Below are 19501 nucleotides of genomic sequence, written 5' to 3'. Positions count from 1 at the left end.
ACTTGTTGGATAATTAATTTAATTTGTTAAGAATGGGGAAGTGGTGGCTCAGTGGATAAGACGGTGAACTTGTCAATCGAAAGGTCAGCAGTTCAGCGGTTCGAATCCTGAGTGCCGCATAACGGGGTGAACTCCTGTTACTTGTCCCAGCTTCTGCCAACCTAGCAGTTCGAAAGCATATAAAAATTGCAAGTAGGAAAACAGGGACCACTTTTGGTGGGAAGGTAACATCGTTCAGTGTGCCTTTGGCGTTGAGTCATGCCGGCCACATGACCACGGAGACGTCTTTGGACAGCGCTGGCTCTTCGGCTTTGAAATGGAGATGAGCTTATAAACCCTGCTAACGAGTCCCTTTAGCCCAATTTCATCTTTCATAATCCGAGATACTAAATATTCAAATTCAGTTTCACATCTATTTATCGAATAGATAAATGAAAAACTACAAAGAGTGATGAGGACAAATTGGGAAAAAGATCTTAATATTGAAATACCAGAGTCAGATTGGAATGTGAATTGGAATAGTAGAATTATGAGAACCTTATCTATAAGGATTAAAGAGCATAATTATAAAGTTGTTTGGAAATGGTATTTGACTCCAGTAAGATTGTCACAAATGGATAAAAAAATTAGTAAAAAATGTTGGAGATGTGAGATGGAATTGGGGACTTATGAACATATGTGGTATAAATGTGATAAGGTTAAAAAGTTTTGGCAACAATTGGAGAAAATGATATTTGAAATGATGGGGAAAGTAATAACATTGAGAGTGGAAACTATATTATTGTTGGTAATTAAGGAAATAGAATTAACAAAATATGAAAAAGAATTGATTAGAATTATGATTATAATAGGTAGAATTATAATAGCTAGATATTGGAAACGAGATGTGATTTTTAGAATAGAAGAGTGGAATTCTGAAATGTGGAAATTAGCTTTAAATGATAAAATGACATGTGATATTAAAATTAGAAGTGGTGTGTATAAAGAAGATATTTTCTGGAAGACTTGGAAACCATTTGTGGACTATGCGCTTGGAACATTGGACGCTTCGGTACCTGTACCTCGAGAACGTGGATTTTGGCGATCGTGAGGATATATCCGAAGACCCAAATCTTCCTTTTTTTTTTATGTATAGCACAAGGGTGGAAAATGTATTTTCTTTTTTGTTTGTAACGTTAATTTAAAAAAATAATAATAATAATAATAATAAAAAAAAGAAATGGAGATGAGCACCGCCCCCTAGAGTCGGGAACGACTAGCACGTATATGCGAGGGGGAACCTTTACTATTACCTTATGCTGAGAATGAGTTTATTCTCAGCTGTTATAATAAAATTTGTTTGTTTTTACATTGACTGAGTTTCCTACTACCTACTGGGGCCTGAGTCACAACAGCTGCCAAGTTTGAAGACCTCTGCTGTAGATGGACCTAAGTCACTTTTTTCGGTGCAGTCGTAACTTTGAATGAACTGCTGTAAGTCGAGGATTTCGCCTAAATTTTTCAGGTGGCAATTCAGAAGGCAGGAGGAGAAGGAACATGGCTGTGGAAATATTAACGCCAAAGGAAAAAAGGCAGGACGACGGCGGCAAGAAATCAAGGGCAAGCTATAAAAAGAGCTTGTAAGCCTTGCCAGCATTTCATTTCTAGGCCAATTCCCACTCTTGGGTGTTACGTGGCAAAGGAGCGCACACCTCAGTGGAATGCGCTAGGCAAAGGACGAAGAGCAGCGATGCTTTAAACCTTATTCAGCATCTTATGAAAGAGGTATAAGGTATCTATTAACACAGGTAAAAGCCAATCCAGAAAGAGTCTTTAGCAGTAGGCCCGATCAGGACACAATATAAGTTCTCCACCTCTTTAGTGTTCTTTCGAGAGAATCAAACGCTCTGCTAAACAATCGTAGTTTATAATTAATTAAACCATTGTAGTTCAGCAATAAAATACCTTATGCCACCAGACTCCAAATTTTGGGCTTAGACAAGTTAGAACTACGCCGACTTCAGTCTGACCTAAGCATAGTACATAAAATCATCTGCTACAACGTCCTACCTGTCAATGAGTACTTCAGCTTCAACCACAACAATACACGAGCAAATAATAGATACAAACTCAAGGTAAATGGCTCCAAACTCGACTGCAGAAAATACGACTTCAGTAACAGAGTGTTGTCCGCTCTCACCGCAGCCGGGGTCTGCTTATCTGCTCCCGAACACGGAGGAATGTATGCCTCCCGACCCCAGTCCTGGCTCCATGCCCAGACAAGCTGCAGAGGAGGGAGCATCCCCCGGCCCCAGCCCTGGCTCCATGCCCAAGCAGGCTGCAGAGGAGGGAGCAACCCCCGGCCCCAGCCCTGACTCCATGCCCAGGCAAACGGAGCAGCTAGACCCCTCCCCCTCCTCCACAGCATGTGAGCCTGAGGAAAGTTTACTTCCAACAACAGCTGATTGGAGTGACCCTCGCATCAGAAGATTGGATAGGCGGAGGCAACAGAAGGAAGGGAGGGGCAGGCCTTAATGAGTGCTGAGTCATGGAGCCACACCCCATGGCCTATATAAAGGATCTGCTTTCTGGCAGTCTCTGAGTCAGGCAAAGTCGAACTTATCTTGCTGAAGTCACTTACTGGTCTCCTGCCTGCTCTGAGGACTTTGCTAGGACTTTGGGCAGAGCTGCAGAGGCAAGCCTGATTCGGATTTCCCTGACCCGGCCGTCAGCGGAGGAGTGGGACACGACACAGAGTGGTCAATGCCTGGAATGCACTACCTGACTCGGTGGTCTCTTCCCCAAACCCCCCAAACTTTAACCTTAGACTGTCTACTGTTGACCTTATCCCATTCCCAAGAGGTCTATAAGGGGGCGTGCATAAGAGCACCTGCATGCCTACCGTCCCTGTCCTAATGTTCCCTTTTTACTTACTCTTTTCATGTATCCAAATCATGTTTATATTTTTACCTGTAATCTTATATATGGTTGACAAATAAATAAATAAAAAAAAATAAAATCATGGATTTATTGAAGCTTATAAGGGTTGGGTTCACCCAAACCATAATCCCTCCAAACACCACGGATTTTGCTAAATACAACTGGCTACGTGAGAAGGCCTCCTCCATAGAATTAACATAACATAACATCAGAGTTGGAAGGGACCTTGGAGGCCTTCTAGTCCAACCCCCTGAATTGATGCATTGTTTTCTTTCTCTCTCCCTTTTTTGCTGTTTCACTTTCTTTGGGCCGACTGAATAAATAGCGATGGGCTGACTCACATATCTAAAGCGAAAAACCACAATTTAAGCACTCCAATATACACAAAACCTTTGGGCAAAATTAATCCCGCTTCTCTCTGAAACGGTGAAGGGTTTCTATACTCAACTTACGACCATGATTGAGTCCAGAATTTTTGTCATTAAGCAAGGTCATTGTTCAGCCGGTTGCCAAGCACCCGAATTTTGATCACATACATGACACGGGGATTCTGCAATGGCCTTAAGTGTGTAGAAAGTTAGCACCCACCCCTCTCCTAGAAGAATGAAATATTTTGAGAAATATTAAAAAGGCAGAATATTATATTTCCCTGGAAATATAATATACTAATGGAGAAACATGCCCTTGGAAAGCAGCCCCCACCTTTCTTAATAGCCCTCAGCAGATGTCAGCACTTAACAAATAAAGAGATAGACAGCTCTATTCATAAGCAAATACCCTCACCCAAGATCCAACAAAGGTAGTGTTGGAAGAAATATCCATCTGGGCTCAGTTCCAAGTGGGGACAAAGACACTGGAAACATGGAGGCTGCTTGGAAAGATGGTTTAATGGTGGTCAGGATCACATGGCTTGAGATCCTGAACAGAAAAGGGGCCGAGATCCTGTGTGCTCCCTAGTTTTATGCTTTTTCTGAGCTTTGAATTTCCTGGGGCACAAGAAGAGTACCCTGATTGGCTGTCAGACTCCCAGGGGGTGGGGGTCTTAGCTAGCCTTGCTGGCTGATGTAATCTTCCCAGGTGCCATGTGGTGAGTTTCAGTTGCTAAATGGGTTCTATTATGATGCAGATGATGGCCCATTGACAAAGGTGGGGAGAATGAGTGAGTTTAGCTGAGGCTTTTAATGGCCCATTGACAAAGGTGGGGGGTGGCAGGAAGTTGCAGGGAGCTGCTTTGTCTTTAAAACATGTTTCTCCATTTCTCATCCAGGGAAATATATTCTGCCTTTTTAAATATTTTCTAAAATATTTCATTCTTCTAGGAGGGGGGTGGGTGCTAAACTCCTACAGTAGGATTAGCCCTCAGCCACAATAGGAATTGCCCAATGCCCTTTCATTGCATCACCCTCACAAACCTCAATCAAATTTAGCTCAGACAAACTCCTAGGATTTGTACATGGCCCCATGGGATCTGACAACAACCAATAGAATACATGTCCTTGCACAGGAACAGGAAGCTCAAGTGCAAAGCCCAAGAGAAGGTATAAAACCCCCCTCACTCTCAACTCCATGTGGTCAGCGGCACCAGAACCATGTGCTTGGTGGTTAGCTTCTTCATTCAAACCATCTTTCCAATCAGCCTCCATGTTTCCAGTGTCTTTTTCCCCGCTTGGAACTGAACCAGATGGACAGTTCTTCCAACAAGTGTATAAAATGCCCATAAGTCACTTTTTTCTACTGCTGTTGCAACTTCAAATGGTCACTAATAGGTTGTAAGTCAAGGACTACATGTAAGCATAGACCATCTACATCAGGGGTCTCCAACCTTGGTCCCTTTAAGACTTGTGGACTTCAACTCCCAGAGTCCCTCAGCCAGTCCACAAGTCTTAAAGGGACCAAGGTTGGAGACCCCTAATCTACATCATGGGTGAAATCCAACAGGTAGCGGAAATTTTGAGTAGTTCGGAGAACCGGCAAATACCACCTCTGGCTGGCCCCAGAGTGGGGTGGGAATGGAGATTATGCAATATCCTTCCCCCAGGAGTGGGGGGGGGAGAATGGGGATTTTGCAGTATCCTTCTCTTGGAGTGGGGTGGGAATGGAAGTTTTGCAATATCCTTCCCCCAGAAGTGGGGAGGGAATGGGGATTTTGCAATATCCTTCCCTTGGAGCGGGGTGGGAATGGGGAATTTGCAGTACCCTTCCCCTGGGGTAGGGTGGAAATGGGGATTTTGCAGCATCCTTCCCCTGCCACCCCCACCAAGCCACGCCCACAGAAGCAGTAGTAAAAAAAAAATTGGATTTCACCACTGATCTACCTCTACCGGCTATGAGCGATAGCCAACAGTGGAAGCTAACTCCCACACATTTCACCTAAAGTCAGAAGTGTTTCAATAAGTACCAGCATCAAGGAGAAGAGTTTTGCCTTGTACGCAATTTATTCAAGTCCTCTGGATATATAAAAACATAGGAACACTTCTGGTATCGACCCCAGAGGACCCCTTCGGTTCACTGCTTTTGGAAAGAAAAAAAAATGTCCTGTGGCTTAGACAATCAGTCCTCCACTAGAGAAATCAACCTTGCAGCTCTTGGCTCCAAACAAGTCCAGCTAAACGAAATGATTTTCAAAGCCCCTCCTCCCTATGGGATTATATTATTGGGATATTTACTAGCTCAGAAGAAATGAGTTACAGGGCCAAGGATTCTCTTATCCTGAAATGATCAGCCGAAAAAAGAAACCTAAATTGCAATGGATGTGTTGTGGCCTGCCAGCAGCCTGTGGAGCAAGACAGTGATGAGGCTGAGGAAGAACATGGGCCAGTCCTGGAGGCTGGGGAAGGCCAGGATGAGGGCTCTGCGTCGGAGGCAGAGGTGGGCCAGGGCCATCAGGGAGTGATGTGCAGACTCCAGAGCCTCCAGAGGCTGACAATAGTGAGGTAGAGGAACAGGAGGAGCCTGTTCCTAATGCACGCATGAGAAGAGCTGCCAGAAGGCAAGAACGGCTAAAGCAAAGAGGACAACTCAGAAGTAGGGCCAAGAGATGATTGGCCCCTCCCATAAGGCTTAAAAGACCAGCAACGGCATTTGGGCTCTTTGTCGGAAAACAACGTTGATAGCCTTGCTCCTTGTCTTGCTGCATTTATTTCTTGTCAGCGTCTTCTGCTTTTGAACTTTTGCCCAGAAAAGCCTTTGGCAGTTTGCCTAATTAGACCAAGGTTGGTGATAAGACTGAAGAATTGAGTTATGAAGAATTTGCTTTGATTTAGTTTGGACGATGCTGAGAATGAGTTTAATTCTCAGCTGTTCTAATAAAGTCTGTTTGTTTTTGAAGTGATTGCATCTACTACTACTTGGGCCTGGGTCACAACAGGATGCAGCCAAGATGTTTAATGGATCCTCACCTCGTTCTTGGCTATAATTTGCATCAGTTGGATTTTTGTTTCGTTTTTAAGATAAATAAGTAAATAAGACACCCTGTTTCCCCCAAAATAAGACCTCCCCTGATAATAAGCCCAATCGGGCTTTTGAGTGCATGGCAATAAGGCCAAGCACTTATTTCAGGGTTCAAAAAAAGCATAAGACAGGGTCTTATTTTTGGGGAAACAGGGGTAAGTAGTATCACATTCTTTGTATTAGCCTTAAGATAGCTAGCTAGCTAGATGATAAAGATAGATAGACAGACAGACAGACAGACAGATCTGTCTCTCTCTCTCTCCCTCCCTCAAATATATCTGCGCAGTCTGCACTGGCTACCTGTGGTCTTTCGGGTACACTTCAAGGTGTTGGTGACTACCTTTAAAGCGCTCCATGGCTTAGGGCCAGGGTATTTATGGGACGCCTGCTGTTACCGAATACCTCCCACCGACCTGTACGCTCGCACAGAGAGGGACTCCTTAGGGTGCCGTCCGCCAAGCAATGTCGGCTGGCGGCCCCCAGGGAGAGGGCCTTCTCTGTGGGGGCTCCCACCCTTTGGAACGAACTTCCCCCTGGACTTCGGCAACTGCCGGATCTTCGGACTTTCCGCCGAGAGCTGAAGACCTATTTGTTTGTTCGCGCAGGACTGGCATAGGATTTTAAATAGGATTTTAATTAGTTTTAATGTTTTAACATTTTATAATTCGGGGTTTTATTTTAAATGTTTTAATTTGGCCATTTGTATAATAAGTTTTTTAAATATGGTATATTGCTGTTGTTTTTTATTATGGCTGTAAACCGCCCTGAGTCCTTCGGGAGAAGGGCGGTATAAAAATTTAATAAATAAAATAAATAAATAAATAAATAAATAAAATATCTCCTGTAAGGAGAATTTACTTTCTTATTTTTGGCAAGGAAAAAACCCCCACCTCTATATGGATCTGTCTATAACAGGGATATCCAACCCTGGCAACTTTAAGACCTATGGACTTCAACTCCCAGAATTCCCCAGCCAGCCATGGTATTATGGGAGTCGAAGTCCACATACCTTAAAGTTGCCAGGTTTGAAAACAACTGCATTAGAAGATTACGCTTCTGCGCAATCCTCCCTCAAAAGGCTAAGAGCAAGGCCTTAATGAGCAATGCTCTTTTCACACCTCCTGATCTGCCAAGAAACTGCCATCACTAGTTCAACGCCCGGACCGATAGCAAGTCACACGCTCTTCAGTCTGTATTCCATCTCACCCGATAACCTTCGAGACATTCCTTCAGCATGGCATGACATAGAGATATTTACCAGGATGAAGCGAGAGTTCAGTTTAAACCAGGGGTCTCCAACCTTGGCAACTTTAAGCCTGGCGGACTTCAACTCCCAGAATTCTCCAGCCAGCAAAGCTGGGAGTTGAAGTCCGCCAGGCTTAAAGTTGCCAAGGTTGGAGACCCCTGGTTTAAGCGCTACCACAATCAGGTTCCAGAAGGCGTTCGTTTTATAAAACGTGTCGCGGCATTATTCATCTTTTATGCCTCTCCTTCAATACCCAAGCACTGCGACTTATTCAACGTAATGCTGATACTTGTAAGATATAAAACGAGACTATTTACATGCAGTGTAATATGCCACAGAACCGACGGAATACAGGGTAAAATGTTTGCAATTCAGTTATGGAACTATAGCACTTAGGCTTATATACCGCTTCACACTGCTTTGCAACCCTCTCTAAGCGCTTTACAGAGTCAGCCTATGGCCCTCCAACAATCTGGGTCCTTATTTTACACACATCAGAAGGATGGATGGCGGAGTCAACCTTGAGCCTGGTGAGATCTGAACTGCAGGCAGCCGGCAATCAGCAGAAGTAGCCTGCAGTACTGCACTCTAACCACTGCACCACCGTGGCTCATGCTGCATTTATGGCCACAACTGACTTCCAAATTTATGTTGCTAGGTGAGACCGCTAGGTGAGTTTTGCCCCAATTTATGAACTTACTTGCCACAATTGGTGAGTTGATTGATCTGGAAATTTGATGAACTCGCTGACCTGCAACTTCATATTTTGTCAGCTTTTACTGTAAGCAATGCGTGTTTTTTGCAATTTCAAAATTACAGCACGCGCTGTCTGATGACAACTCCATGGTCATGTGGCTGGCATGACTACAAGCCAAAGGCGAACAGAACGCTGTTACCGTCCCACCAAAGGTAGCCCCTATTTTTCTACTTGCATTTTTTACCTGCTTTCGAATTGCTAGGTTGGCAGAAGCTGGGACAAGTCACGGGAGCTCACCCCGTTACGCGGCGTTAGGTATTCGAACTGCTGAACTGCCGACCTTCTGATCAACAAGCTTAGCGTCTTAGCCACTGAGCCACCATATCCCTGATTATCAGGATAGGAAGCACCAAATAATCCAGTGTCTGGTATCTTCTAGCATCCTATACCAGGGGCCTCCAACATTGGCAACTTGAAGACTTGTGGACTTCAACTCCCAGAAGCCCTCAGCCAGTAAAGCTGGCTGAGGAATTCTGGGAATTGAAGTACACAAGTCTTCAAGTTGCCAAGGTTGAGACCCCTGCCCTATACCACAAGATTTGCAGTAGTCTGCAATTGGCAGGCTACGGACCCATGTGTGGCACTGCCATGGAGTAAGCCTTGCTACAAAGCTCAAAGTCCACCGAGCAGTAGTGCTAGCTACCTTGATGTATGCCAGTGAGACTTGGACTGGATACAGGAGGCACGCTAAGCAACTGTACCACTTCCACACAACCTGCCTCCACAGACTTCTGAGGATCCGGTGGCAGGACAAGGGGCCAGGCACAGAAGTCCTCTCCGGAGCAGGCCTGCCATCAGTTGATACCCTGCTGATGAAAGCCCAGACAGACAGGCTGGGCATATATCATGTTGTAATGATTCCAGACCAACGCATCCCCAAACAGCTCCCCTATGGTGAGCTGTCTCAAGGAAAGCGATCGCACGGGGGACAAAGAAAGCGATACAAAGACACGCTGAAAGCCTCCTTCAAGTCCCTGGATATCGACACCGCCTCCTGGGAAACCCTGGCACAAGATCGATCGACATGGCGCACGTCGATCCGCCAAGGCTGCCAGACATCTGAAGACAGAAGGATAACCATAGCACAAGAGAAGCGAGCACTCCGCAAAGCCAGAGCTGCAAATGCTGCAATAGTGGTGCCCACACATGTCTGCCCGACATGTGGCAGAACAGTCCGTGCCCGTATAAGCCTTACCAGCCACTTGCGGACACACCATGGACAGCCCCACAACCTGTTAGATGTCATGGTCCTCTTCGAACACGATGGATGAACATCACCATACCACAAGACATTTTCCTCACTGAAACCTTAAAATTATTATTATTCGTTATCATTCACACCCGGTTTGCTGCAACCGAACTTTATTCAGCACTTGTAGGAGAAGGCGGGAGAAACTAGAGGTGGAGTCAAAAGAGGAATCAGCCTAGAGTCTCCAGTAGCCACAAATGACTAAGTCCAACCCCTCTTGAATTCTGTTGGCCCTCATCTAGCGCCAAAATAGCAATAACCATTAGATGTCTAGATTCCTATGCATAGTCATGGGCAGTTAATCAGTTTCATTGGAACTTAACTTGCGGCCTTGGTCTTCCATGCCTGACAACACCCCCAAAGAGTGAAATCCATATATACCTACATAACACAATATTTCTTTCTATACCGAAGGTGCAGGCACCCTTTCATATCAAAAACATCCCTTATTTCTCTCAGCTTCTTGCTCAAGAAGCACATAAACATTTGCCTACTTTTGCAAAGTCCATTCAAGCGAACCAGCCACTTTAGTTCATATGGCTAAAAATATACATACGGATAAGGGACGCGGTGGCTCAGGGGCTAGGACACTGAGCTTGTCGATCGAAAGGTCGGCAGTTCAGCGGTTCGAATCCCTAGTGCTGCCGTGTAAGGGGGTGAGCTCCCGTTCCCCCCTTGTCCCAGCTTCTGCCAACCTAGCAGTTCGAAAGCACGTAAAAAATGCAAGTAGATAAATAGGGACCACCTTTGGTGGGAAGGTAACAGTGTTCTGTGCACCTTTGGCATTGAGTCACGCCAGCCACATGACCACGGAGACGTCTTCGGACAGTGCTGGCTCTTCGGCTTTGAAACGGAGATGAGCACCGCCCCCTAGAGTTGGGAACGACTAGCATATATGTGCGAGGGGAACTTTTACCTTTTTATACATACATATAAGTGGCCCAAAATATCTTCCATGCATCCAGTACTTTCAGATTATTCCATTAATGTGCCATTAACTCAGCATTACTTAATATAAAATGAGAACCACGAACCTAAGCCAGAGTCTGCAAGTGTGACCTATGTTACCATTCTCTTTCACACATACACACACACCAACTATTCCTGCTACTATTTTATTATCCTCAGCTTCCTCAGTCTCAATCTCACTAAATCTACCATACTTCTTCCAAAATGTCGGTGCTCCAAGATAACTTCCCCGTGTCCTGTTCTATTGGTGGCCTATAAGCTGACCAAATTTTTCAAGATGTGCCTCTTCTTCCAAGAAAAGTCTAAGTTCGACAGGAACTGGATAAATATTCTTCTAGAAGAGAATAGGTAGTTCAGAGTTGATCTGTTTGCTTTTAAACACCACTCCAAAAAAAGACAATAAAGGAAGCTAAGGAAACAAAAGAACTAGCACATATCCTCTCCAGCCACAAACACCCAGATAAGCAGGGATTAACACCAGACAAAGAATCAAGCAGGAAACAATACCATAATCAAGGAATTACCAAGGAGAAACCACACTTCTCCAAGCCTGATAGCATAAGCTACTGTGTATAAACAGGGAACACACCCTACACTCACCTGCACTGGTGATGTTATCTAGTTGGGTAATGAAGTGTCTGCAAGCAAACAACCAAGCTCAGGGGCCACCACTTGAGGACCCCGCAAATATCCTTCTCCCCAATTTCTCACATTCTCACCATACTCTATACTAAGCACCAAGAGCACATCCAACATTTCTCTCGTAGGATCTTTAGCCCTCCTCTTACAAAGTCCAAGTATTCATGGTATCATATATCACTCGTATTCCCCAACCAAGAAAATTGGCTACATTTACACAGACTAATAAAACACAATGGGTTGCAGTCACATCACACGAGAACGTCAGACAAACAATTCAAATTAATGTGATGGCAAGATACACCACAAACTCTCCAACCCCACTTTGGCTTAGTCCAGTGCGTTGCGCAAACGCAGCCTCTGCCTGCTGGTGACCCTGATATCCGTTCAGTTCTAGACTCCATAAACAGAGGCATAGAATCAAGATCACGTGAAGTGTTAATACCGCTTTATAAGGCTTTGGTAAGGCCACACTTGGAATACTGCATCCAGTTTTGGTCGCCATGATGCCTAGTTTAATGAAAAGAAGGACTAGGGGAGACATGATCGCAGTCTTCCAATATCTCAGGGGCTGCCACAAAGAAGAGGGAGTCGGGCTGTTCTCCAAATCACCTGAGGGCAGGGCAAGAAGCAATGGGTGGAAGCTAATCAAGGAGAGAGTCAACCTAGAAATAAGGAGAAATTTCCTGACAGTTAGAACAATTAATCAGTGGAACAACTTGCCTCCAGAAGTTGTGAATGCTCCAACACTGGAAGTTTTTAAGAAGAGACTGGATAACCATTTATCTGAAGTGGGTGTAGGGTTTCCTGCCTAGGCAGGGGGTTGGACTAGAAGACCTCCAAGGTCCCTTGAGGCCCTGTAGCATGGGACTGAAACATGACACTGCATTTGAATATAAAGTACCGTATATACTCGAATATAAGCCGATCCGAGTATAAGCCGAGGTCCCCAATTTTACCCCAAAAAACTGGGGTAAACTGGGGACTCGAGTATAAGCCGAGGGTGGGAAATGAGGCAGCTACCGGTCGGGGAAACCCTCCCTCCCTCAGCCGAGAAGGCTGGCGGCTCCCCCACCCCGCCCTCTCACTGCACCGGCAGGGCTTCCCCGCGCTAATGCAAAAGCCCGCCAAGTTTGCGCCATCCGGTATAATGTGAAAAAAAGAAGGAAAAAAAAAACTCGAGTATAAGCCGTATATACTCGAGTATAAGCCGAGGGGACGTTTTTCAGCACAAAAAACGTGCTGAAAAACTCGGCTTATACTCGAGTATATACGGTAAATATATATTCTTAAGAGCATTTATAAATGGTAGGGCTCAGCCAGCTTTAACGGTTAGGCACTGAGGGCACAGAAATGGAAGGAGAAGAAGATTGCTCCATGGAAGGAAAACCACAAATTCCCATATTCAAGGAATACTGCTGGGTGAGGAGGGGAGGGGTGACGATTCCTAGAGGGAAATGTTTTATTAGAATGTACGCGACAAGGACCCAGATTGAGGACCCAGATTATTGGGGGCAATAAAAGTTGACTTTGTATATAATATACAAATGGATGAAGACTATTGCTTAACACAATGTAAGCCGCCCTGAGTCTTCGGAGAAGGGCGGGGTATAAATTCAAATAAAAAAAAAATTATAACACGTACAAGGATCAAATGCAAAAAGAGAGCTTCAGTTCAGATGAATTAGAATGCTCACTGAAACCGAAGGTGGAACTGGAAATATAGCACATTCTGGCATCAGTACTATGGAAACCTGAGATTGCATTGTGTTATGTGGAATCCTTGGGGGGGTCTCTGGCCTTGGTTGTTCGAAGCAAGCTCATAGAGCACGGAGGTCTCCAGAGTTCAACCCTAGGCTGCATACAGTAGTGGCCCAAATTGAGTCTGTCATCTGTACCTCTATAACGGTCTGGTTTGGTTCTGCAACCCAACAAGAAAGACACAGACTTCAGAGGATAGTTAGAACTGCAGAAGAAACAATGGCTACCAACCTGCCTTCCATTGAGGACCTGTATACTGCGCGAGTCAAAAAGGGGGATGTGAAAATATTTGCAGATCCCTCGCATCCTGGACATAAACTGTTTCAACTCCTACCCTCAAAACAACGCTATAGAGCACTGCACACCAGAACAACTAGACACAAGAACAGTTTTTTCCCGAACGCCATCACTCTGCTAAACAAATAATTCCCTCAACACTGTCAAACTATTCACTAAGTCTGCATTACTCTTCTCATCGTTCCCATCACCCATCTCCTTCCACTTATGACTTTATGACTGTAACCTTGTTGCATGTGTCCTTACAATTTATATTGATATTGATTGGTTCCCAATTGCTTATTTGTACCCTATGACCATCATTAAGTGTTGTACCTTAGAATTCTTGATGAATGTATCTTTTCTTTTATGTACACTGAGAGCATATGCACCAAGACAAATGCCCTGTGTGTCCAATCACACTTGGCCAATAAAAAAAAATCTATTCTATTCTATTCCTTTGGGAAAAGTGTATTTTCTAAAACTAGCTAATAACATCCCTTTTTTTTGGAGTAGTACCATAAAATTATATATCAATGGAAATATAATTTAATCAAAAATGTTATGCAATAACTTTTATGAAGGATTTGCTATTAGAATAGCAGTTACAGTATAAAGAAGAAAAGTGAAACGTAGAAAAAACAAGATGTACAAAAATTATCCCCACGTCAGTTAATACTTAGTTGGGTAATCTTTAGCATGAATGACGGCCTTACAACGTCTTCCCATGGAGTGATCCATGTCTTTTAGTTCTGCAGCTGTTATAATGTGAAACCAAGACTGAATGATGGCTTCTATTAACTGCGTTTTATTGCTGGGTCGCTTCTGACTAACAAGTTTCTTTAATCGGCTCTATAGATTTTCCATTGGGTGAAGGTCTGGGCTATTCCCAGGCCATTCCAGCAGTGGAATAGGATTATCTTGAAACCAAAAAAAAAAAGGAAGTGGTGTTATTAGCCATCAAACCTCAAAAATACACTTTTCCCAAAAGATTCCCACAATGTTGGCCACTACTGTATATTCTATTATGTTATGTGCATGATGGGTTAATTGCTTTTAGTAAAAAGGCAACAAGCCTTTTTATAACCAGAGCTTATAAAACATTTGCTAGACCAATTCTTGAATACAGCTCGCCTGTCTGGAACCATAGCACATTTCAGACATCCATACAATTGAACGTGTCCAGAAATATTTTACAAGAAGAGCTCTCCACTCCTCTGAATACAACAAAATACCTTATGCCAACAGACTTGAAATCTTGGGTTTAGAAAACTTAGAATTCCGCCGCCTTCGACAGGACCTGTGTTTAACTCATAGAATCATCTATTGCAATGTCCTTCCTGTTAAAGACTACTTCAGCTTCAATCACAACAATACAAGAGCAAACAATAGATTAAAACTTAATGTTAACCGCTCCAATCTTGACTGCAGAAAATATGACTTCAGTAACAGAGTTGTTAATGCTTGAAACACACTACCTGACTCTGTGGTCTCTTCTCAAAAGTCCCAAAAGCTTTAATCAAAAACTGTCTACAATTGACCTCACCCCATTCCTAAGAGGTCTGTAAGGGGCGTGCATAAGAGCACAAACGTGCCTACCATTCCTGTCCTAATGTTCCCTTTGACTGTATCCAATTCATATAGTTATTTCATGCTTATACTTATATATATATGCTTATATATTATATAGTTACTTTCATGCTTATGCTTATATATACTGTTGTGACAAAATAAATAAATAAAAGCTATTCAATAAACCGTTGAGGGAACTTCTGAAGCTATTTTCTGAGCGGTGAAAATCAATGTAACCCATCCTGGACACCCAACTCTACATACGAACTTCAATGCCCTAAACTCAAACCGAGCTCAGCCATTGCTGAGAACGCTGAAAACTGGAAGCGCGCACATCGGGAGGCTACCTAGCTTGAGAAAACAACCTGCGCAATGGGACACGTGAAGCCCGTCACGATCGAAGGGAAGAACATTCATATCGGGAAGTTATACTGGGAAATTTACAGAAGAGCAGGCAGACAGGTTTCAACCTCAGATTTTGAGAAGGAACTGAATCAGCCTGGAAAAAGGAAAGGAAACTGAAATTAAGAGAGATTTGGAGTAAAAAAAAAAAAACCAACCCAGCTGATATCAGAGAAGAGACAGTGTAAGATGGACAGCCTGCAGCTATGATAGCAGCGTTCCAATATTTGAGGGGCTGCCACAGAGAAGAGGGGGTCAAGCTATTTTCCAAAGCACCCGAAGGCCAGACAAGGAATAATGGATGGAAACTGATCAAGGAGAGATTCAACCTAGAAATAAAGAGAAATTATTTCTGACAGTGAGAACAATCAACCCATGGAGCAGAAGTTGCCTTCAGAAATTGTGGGAGCTTCATCACTGGAGGCTTTCAAGAAGAGACTGGACTGCCATCTGTCAGAAATGGTGTAGGGTCTCCTGCTTGGGTGAGGGGTTGGACTAGATGACCTACAAGGTCCCTTCCATGCTTATCCTGTTAAGCATCTTTAGCACTAGGAAGCTAGCCCAGCCCACAGCAGATGAATTATCCTCCTGTCCTTGGACCCATAACCCACTTATCCTGGCCCACCTAACGGACATCCCCCTTGGCTCGCAATCGATTAGAGGAAGGAAGAAGTAGTCACCCTCTATTCAGTGTTTCTCAATCTTGGCACCTTTAGGAGGTCTGGACCGCAACTCCCAGAATTCCCCAGGCAGGGCTTCCTGGGGAATACTGGGAAATGAAGTTCAGACCTCCTAAGTGTTATGGTTGAGGAACGTCTGACATTGGGAGGGGGGGCGCAGGAAGCAAGAATCTGGATAGGGGGAGGTGAAGACAGACACCATAAAGGGGTATGTGCCAATTTCCCCCACAATTTTCCCCCAGAACCGGACTACAACTCCCATTGATGACATTAGTGCCATGAAATGAGGAGGCTGGTGCAAAATTATGGGAGTCGTAGTCTAACTGCTCTAGAGGGCAGTGGGGGGAGTGATAGGTAGCGGGAGCAGTCTGGACCCCCTCTTACCCACCTGTTTCCCCCCCCCAGCTTCCTTACTTCCTTCTCCCTCTTTTCTCCCTTTCCTTCCTTCCTTCCTTCCTTCTTCCCTCCGTCCCTTGTCTTCCTTCCTTCTCTCCCTCTTCTTTCCTTCCTTCCTTCCTCCCTCTTCCTCTTCTTCCTTCCTTCTCTCCTACCTTTTTCCTTCTCCCTCCCTCCCTTTCCTTCCTTCCTCTCTCTTCTTCTTCTCCCTTCCTTCTTTCTCTCCCTTTTTTCCTTCTCCCTCCCTTTTCTTCCTTCCTCCTTCCCACCCTCGCTCTTCTTCTTTTTCCTTTCCTTCCTTCCTTTTCTTCCTTCTCTCTCTTTCCTTCCTTCCTCCTCTTCTTCTTCTCTCCTTCTTTCCTCTTCTTTCTTCCTTCTCTCCTGCTTTTTTCCGTCTCCTCCCTCCCTTTCCTTCCTTCTTCTTCCTTCCTTCCTCTTCTTCTCCTCCTTCCTTCTCTGTCTCTTTCCTTCTCCCTTCCTTCTCTCTTTTCCTTCTCTCCTCTTTTCTCCCTTTCCTTCCTTCCTCTTCTTCCTCTTCTTCCTTCCTCTTCTCCTTCCTTCTCTCTTTCCTTCTCTCCTCTTTCTCCCTTTCCTTCCTTCCTCTTCTTCCTCTTCCTTCCTCTTCTCCTTCCTTCTCTCGTTTCCTTCTCTCCTCTTTTCTCCCTTTCCTTCCTTCCTCTTCTTCCTTCCTCCCTCTTCTCCTTCCTTCTCTCTTTTCCTTCTCTCTTTTCTCTCTTTCCTTCCTTCCTCTTCTTCTCCCTTCCTTCTCTCTTTCCTTCTCTCCTCTTTCTCCCTTTCCTTCCTTCCTCTTCTTTCTTCCTTCTCTCCTGCTTTTTTCCTTCCTCCCTCCCTCCCTCTTCTTCTCTCCTTCTTTCCTCTTCTCCCTTCCTTCTCTCCTCTTTTTCCTCCCTCCCTCCCTCCCTCCCTCTTCTTCTCTCCTTCTTTCCTCTTCTCCCTTCCTTCTCTCTTTTCCCCTTCTCTCCTCCTTTTTTCCTTCCTCCCTCTTCTTCTTCTCTCCTTCCTTCCTTTCTTCTCCCTTCCTTCTCTCCTGCTTTTTTCCTTCTCCCTCCCTTTCTTTCTTCTTCTTCTCTCCTTCCTTCCTCTTCTCCCTTCCTTCTCTCCTGCTTTTTCCTCCCTCCCTCCCTCCCTCCCTCTTCTTCTCTCCTTCTTTCCTCTTCTCCCTTCCTTCTCTCCTCTTTCCTTCCTCCCTCCCTCCCTCTTCTTCTCCTTCTTCTTCTCTCTTTCCTTCTCTCTCCTTCTTCCTTCCTCCCTCTTCTTCTTCTCTCCTTCCTCTTCCTTCTCCCTTCCTTCTTCTCTCCTCCTTCCTTCCTTTTCTTCCTTCCTCCCTCCCTCTTCTTCTCTCTCTTCTTCCTTCTCTCTCTTTTCTCTCTTTCCTTCCTTCCTCTTCCTTCCTTCCTCTCTTCTCCTTCCTTCTCTCTTCCTTCTCTCTTCTCTCTTTCCTTCCTTCTCTCCTCTTTCTCCTTCCTTCCTTCCTCTTCTTCTCTCCTTCCTTCCTTTTCTTCCTTCCTCTCCTTCCTTCTCTCCTTCTTCCTTCCTCCCTCCTTCTTCTTCCTCTTCTCCCTTCCTTCCTCTTCCTTCTCCTCTTCTCCTTCTTTCCTCTTCTCCTTCCTCTTCTTCTTCCTCTTCCTTCCTTCTCCCTTCCTTCTCTCCTCTTTTCCTTCTCCTCCTTCCTTCTTCTTCTTCTCCTTCCTTCCTCTTCTTCCTTCTCCTGCTTTTTCCTCCTCCTCCCTCCCTCTTCTTCTCCTTCTTTCCTCTTCTCCTTCCTTCTCTCCTCTTTTCCTCCTCCCTCCTCCTCCCTCTTCTTCTCTCCTTCTTTCCTCTTCTCCTTCCTTCTCTCTCCTTCTCTCCTTCTCTCCTCCTTTTTCCTTCCTCCTCTTCTTCTTCTCTCCTTCCTTCCTTTCTTCTCCCTTCCTTCTCTCCTGCTTTTTCCTTCTCCTCCCTTTCTTCTTCTTCTTCTCCTTCCTTCCTCTTCTTCCTTCTCCTGCTTTTTCCTCCTCCCTCCTCCCTCTTCTTCTCTCCTTCTTTCCTCTTCTCCTTCCTTCTCTCTTTTCCTCCTCCTCCCTCCCTCTTCTTCTCCTTCTTTCCTCTTCTCCCTTCCTTCTCTCTTTTCCTTCTCTCCTCCTTTTTTCCTTCCTCCCTCCCTCTTCTTCTTCTCTCCTTCCTTCCTTTCTTCTCCCTTCCTTCTCTCCTCCTTTTTTCCTTCCTCCCTCCCTCTTCTTCTTCTCTCCTTCCTTCCTTCCTTCCCTCCCTCCTTCCCCCCTTCGACCCCTTCCCCACACCTCCCACCCCGGGCGGGCCCCACTCCTCCAGTCGCCCCGCTCCGGCGGCCAAGCATCCGCTCGGGGCTCCCAACCGCCTCACCTTCCAACGGGCGCCGCGTCTCCTCTTCGCTTCGCTCCGCTCCAGGCCAAGCGGAGGGACTGACAGGCGGCCGCCACCGCGCATGCTCGTTATCAAGAGAGCCGGCGCCCCGCCCCCACGCCGTCATTGGACTCCCGCCCCCTGTACTCTCATTGGCCCGCCGGCCACGCCGCCCCGCCTCTCGCGCGGGGGATTCGCTGGAAATTAGCCTAGCCCCGCCCCCTTCGGAGGAGCCGGTCCGCGTGGCGCATCATGGATGCAGAGGGAGGGGGGGCGACGGGGTCACTTAGGCGGGAGGGCGGCGGGTTTTGGGGGGGGGGCTTCTTACCCCCCCTTTTATAATGCGGTTTATATGAGGAATAATTGGGGAAGGGTTGCGGGGGGGGGGGTTTCTGCAGGCCTTCCGGTGGAAACCCCCCCCCCGCTTGCATTTGCAGAGGGGGCTGCAAAGGGGCGACGACCGCCAGACCGCAGCCGCGAGTCAAGCGTTCCTGCGTCTTTGCTGCCCTCTGCCGATAGCCGTGAGGGTTGCAGTCTCCTCTGCTTTTTTTTTATTCGCAGTCGTTCCGTCCAACTTCCAATTTATTTATTTATTTATTTATTTTGTCAAACACAACGGTATATATAAGCATAAGCATGAAGTAACCGTACGAATTGGATACACTCAAAGGGAACATTATTGTTAAAGACTACTTCAGCTTTAATTGCAATAATACAGGAGCAACCAATAGATTTAAACTTAATGTCAACCGCTTTAATCTAGATTGCAGAAAATATGACTTCTGTAACAGAATCATCAGTGC

At 45.4% G+C, this 19501-nt stretch overlaps 1 protein-coding gene across 2 annotated transcripts in view; it reads right to left on the bottom strand.

The window, feature by feature from the left end:
• The window catches only part of SLC39A14 (solute carrier family 39 member 14), a 66024-nt gene extending 47268 nt beyond the window's left edge, over positions 1 to 18756 (bottom strand). For both annotated transcript variants that reach the window (XM_058194569.1, XM_058194568.1), the window contains exon 1: positions 18699 to 18756. The gene's annotated coding sequence lies outside the window, so the exon portion shown is untranslated. The remainder of the gene's footprint in view (positions 1 to 18698) is intronic.
• Positions 18757 to 19501: the final 745 nt, after the last annotated feature.

Source organism: Ahaetulla prasina, chromosome 9 (genome assembly GCF_028640845.1).
Source record: "Ahaetulla prasina isolate Xishuangbanna chromosome 9, ASM2864084v1, whole genome shotgun sequence".
Taxonomy (NCBI): domain Eukaryota; kingdom Metazoa; phylum Chordata; class Lepidosauria; order Squamata; family Colubridae; genus Ahaetulla; species Ahaetulla prasina.
This window is presented reverse-complemented; position numbering and strand designations above follow the sequence as displayed.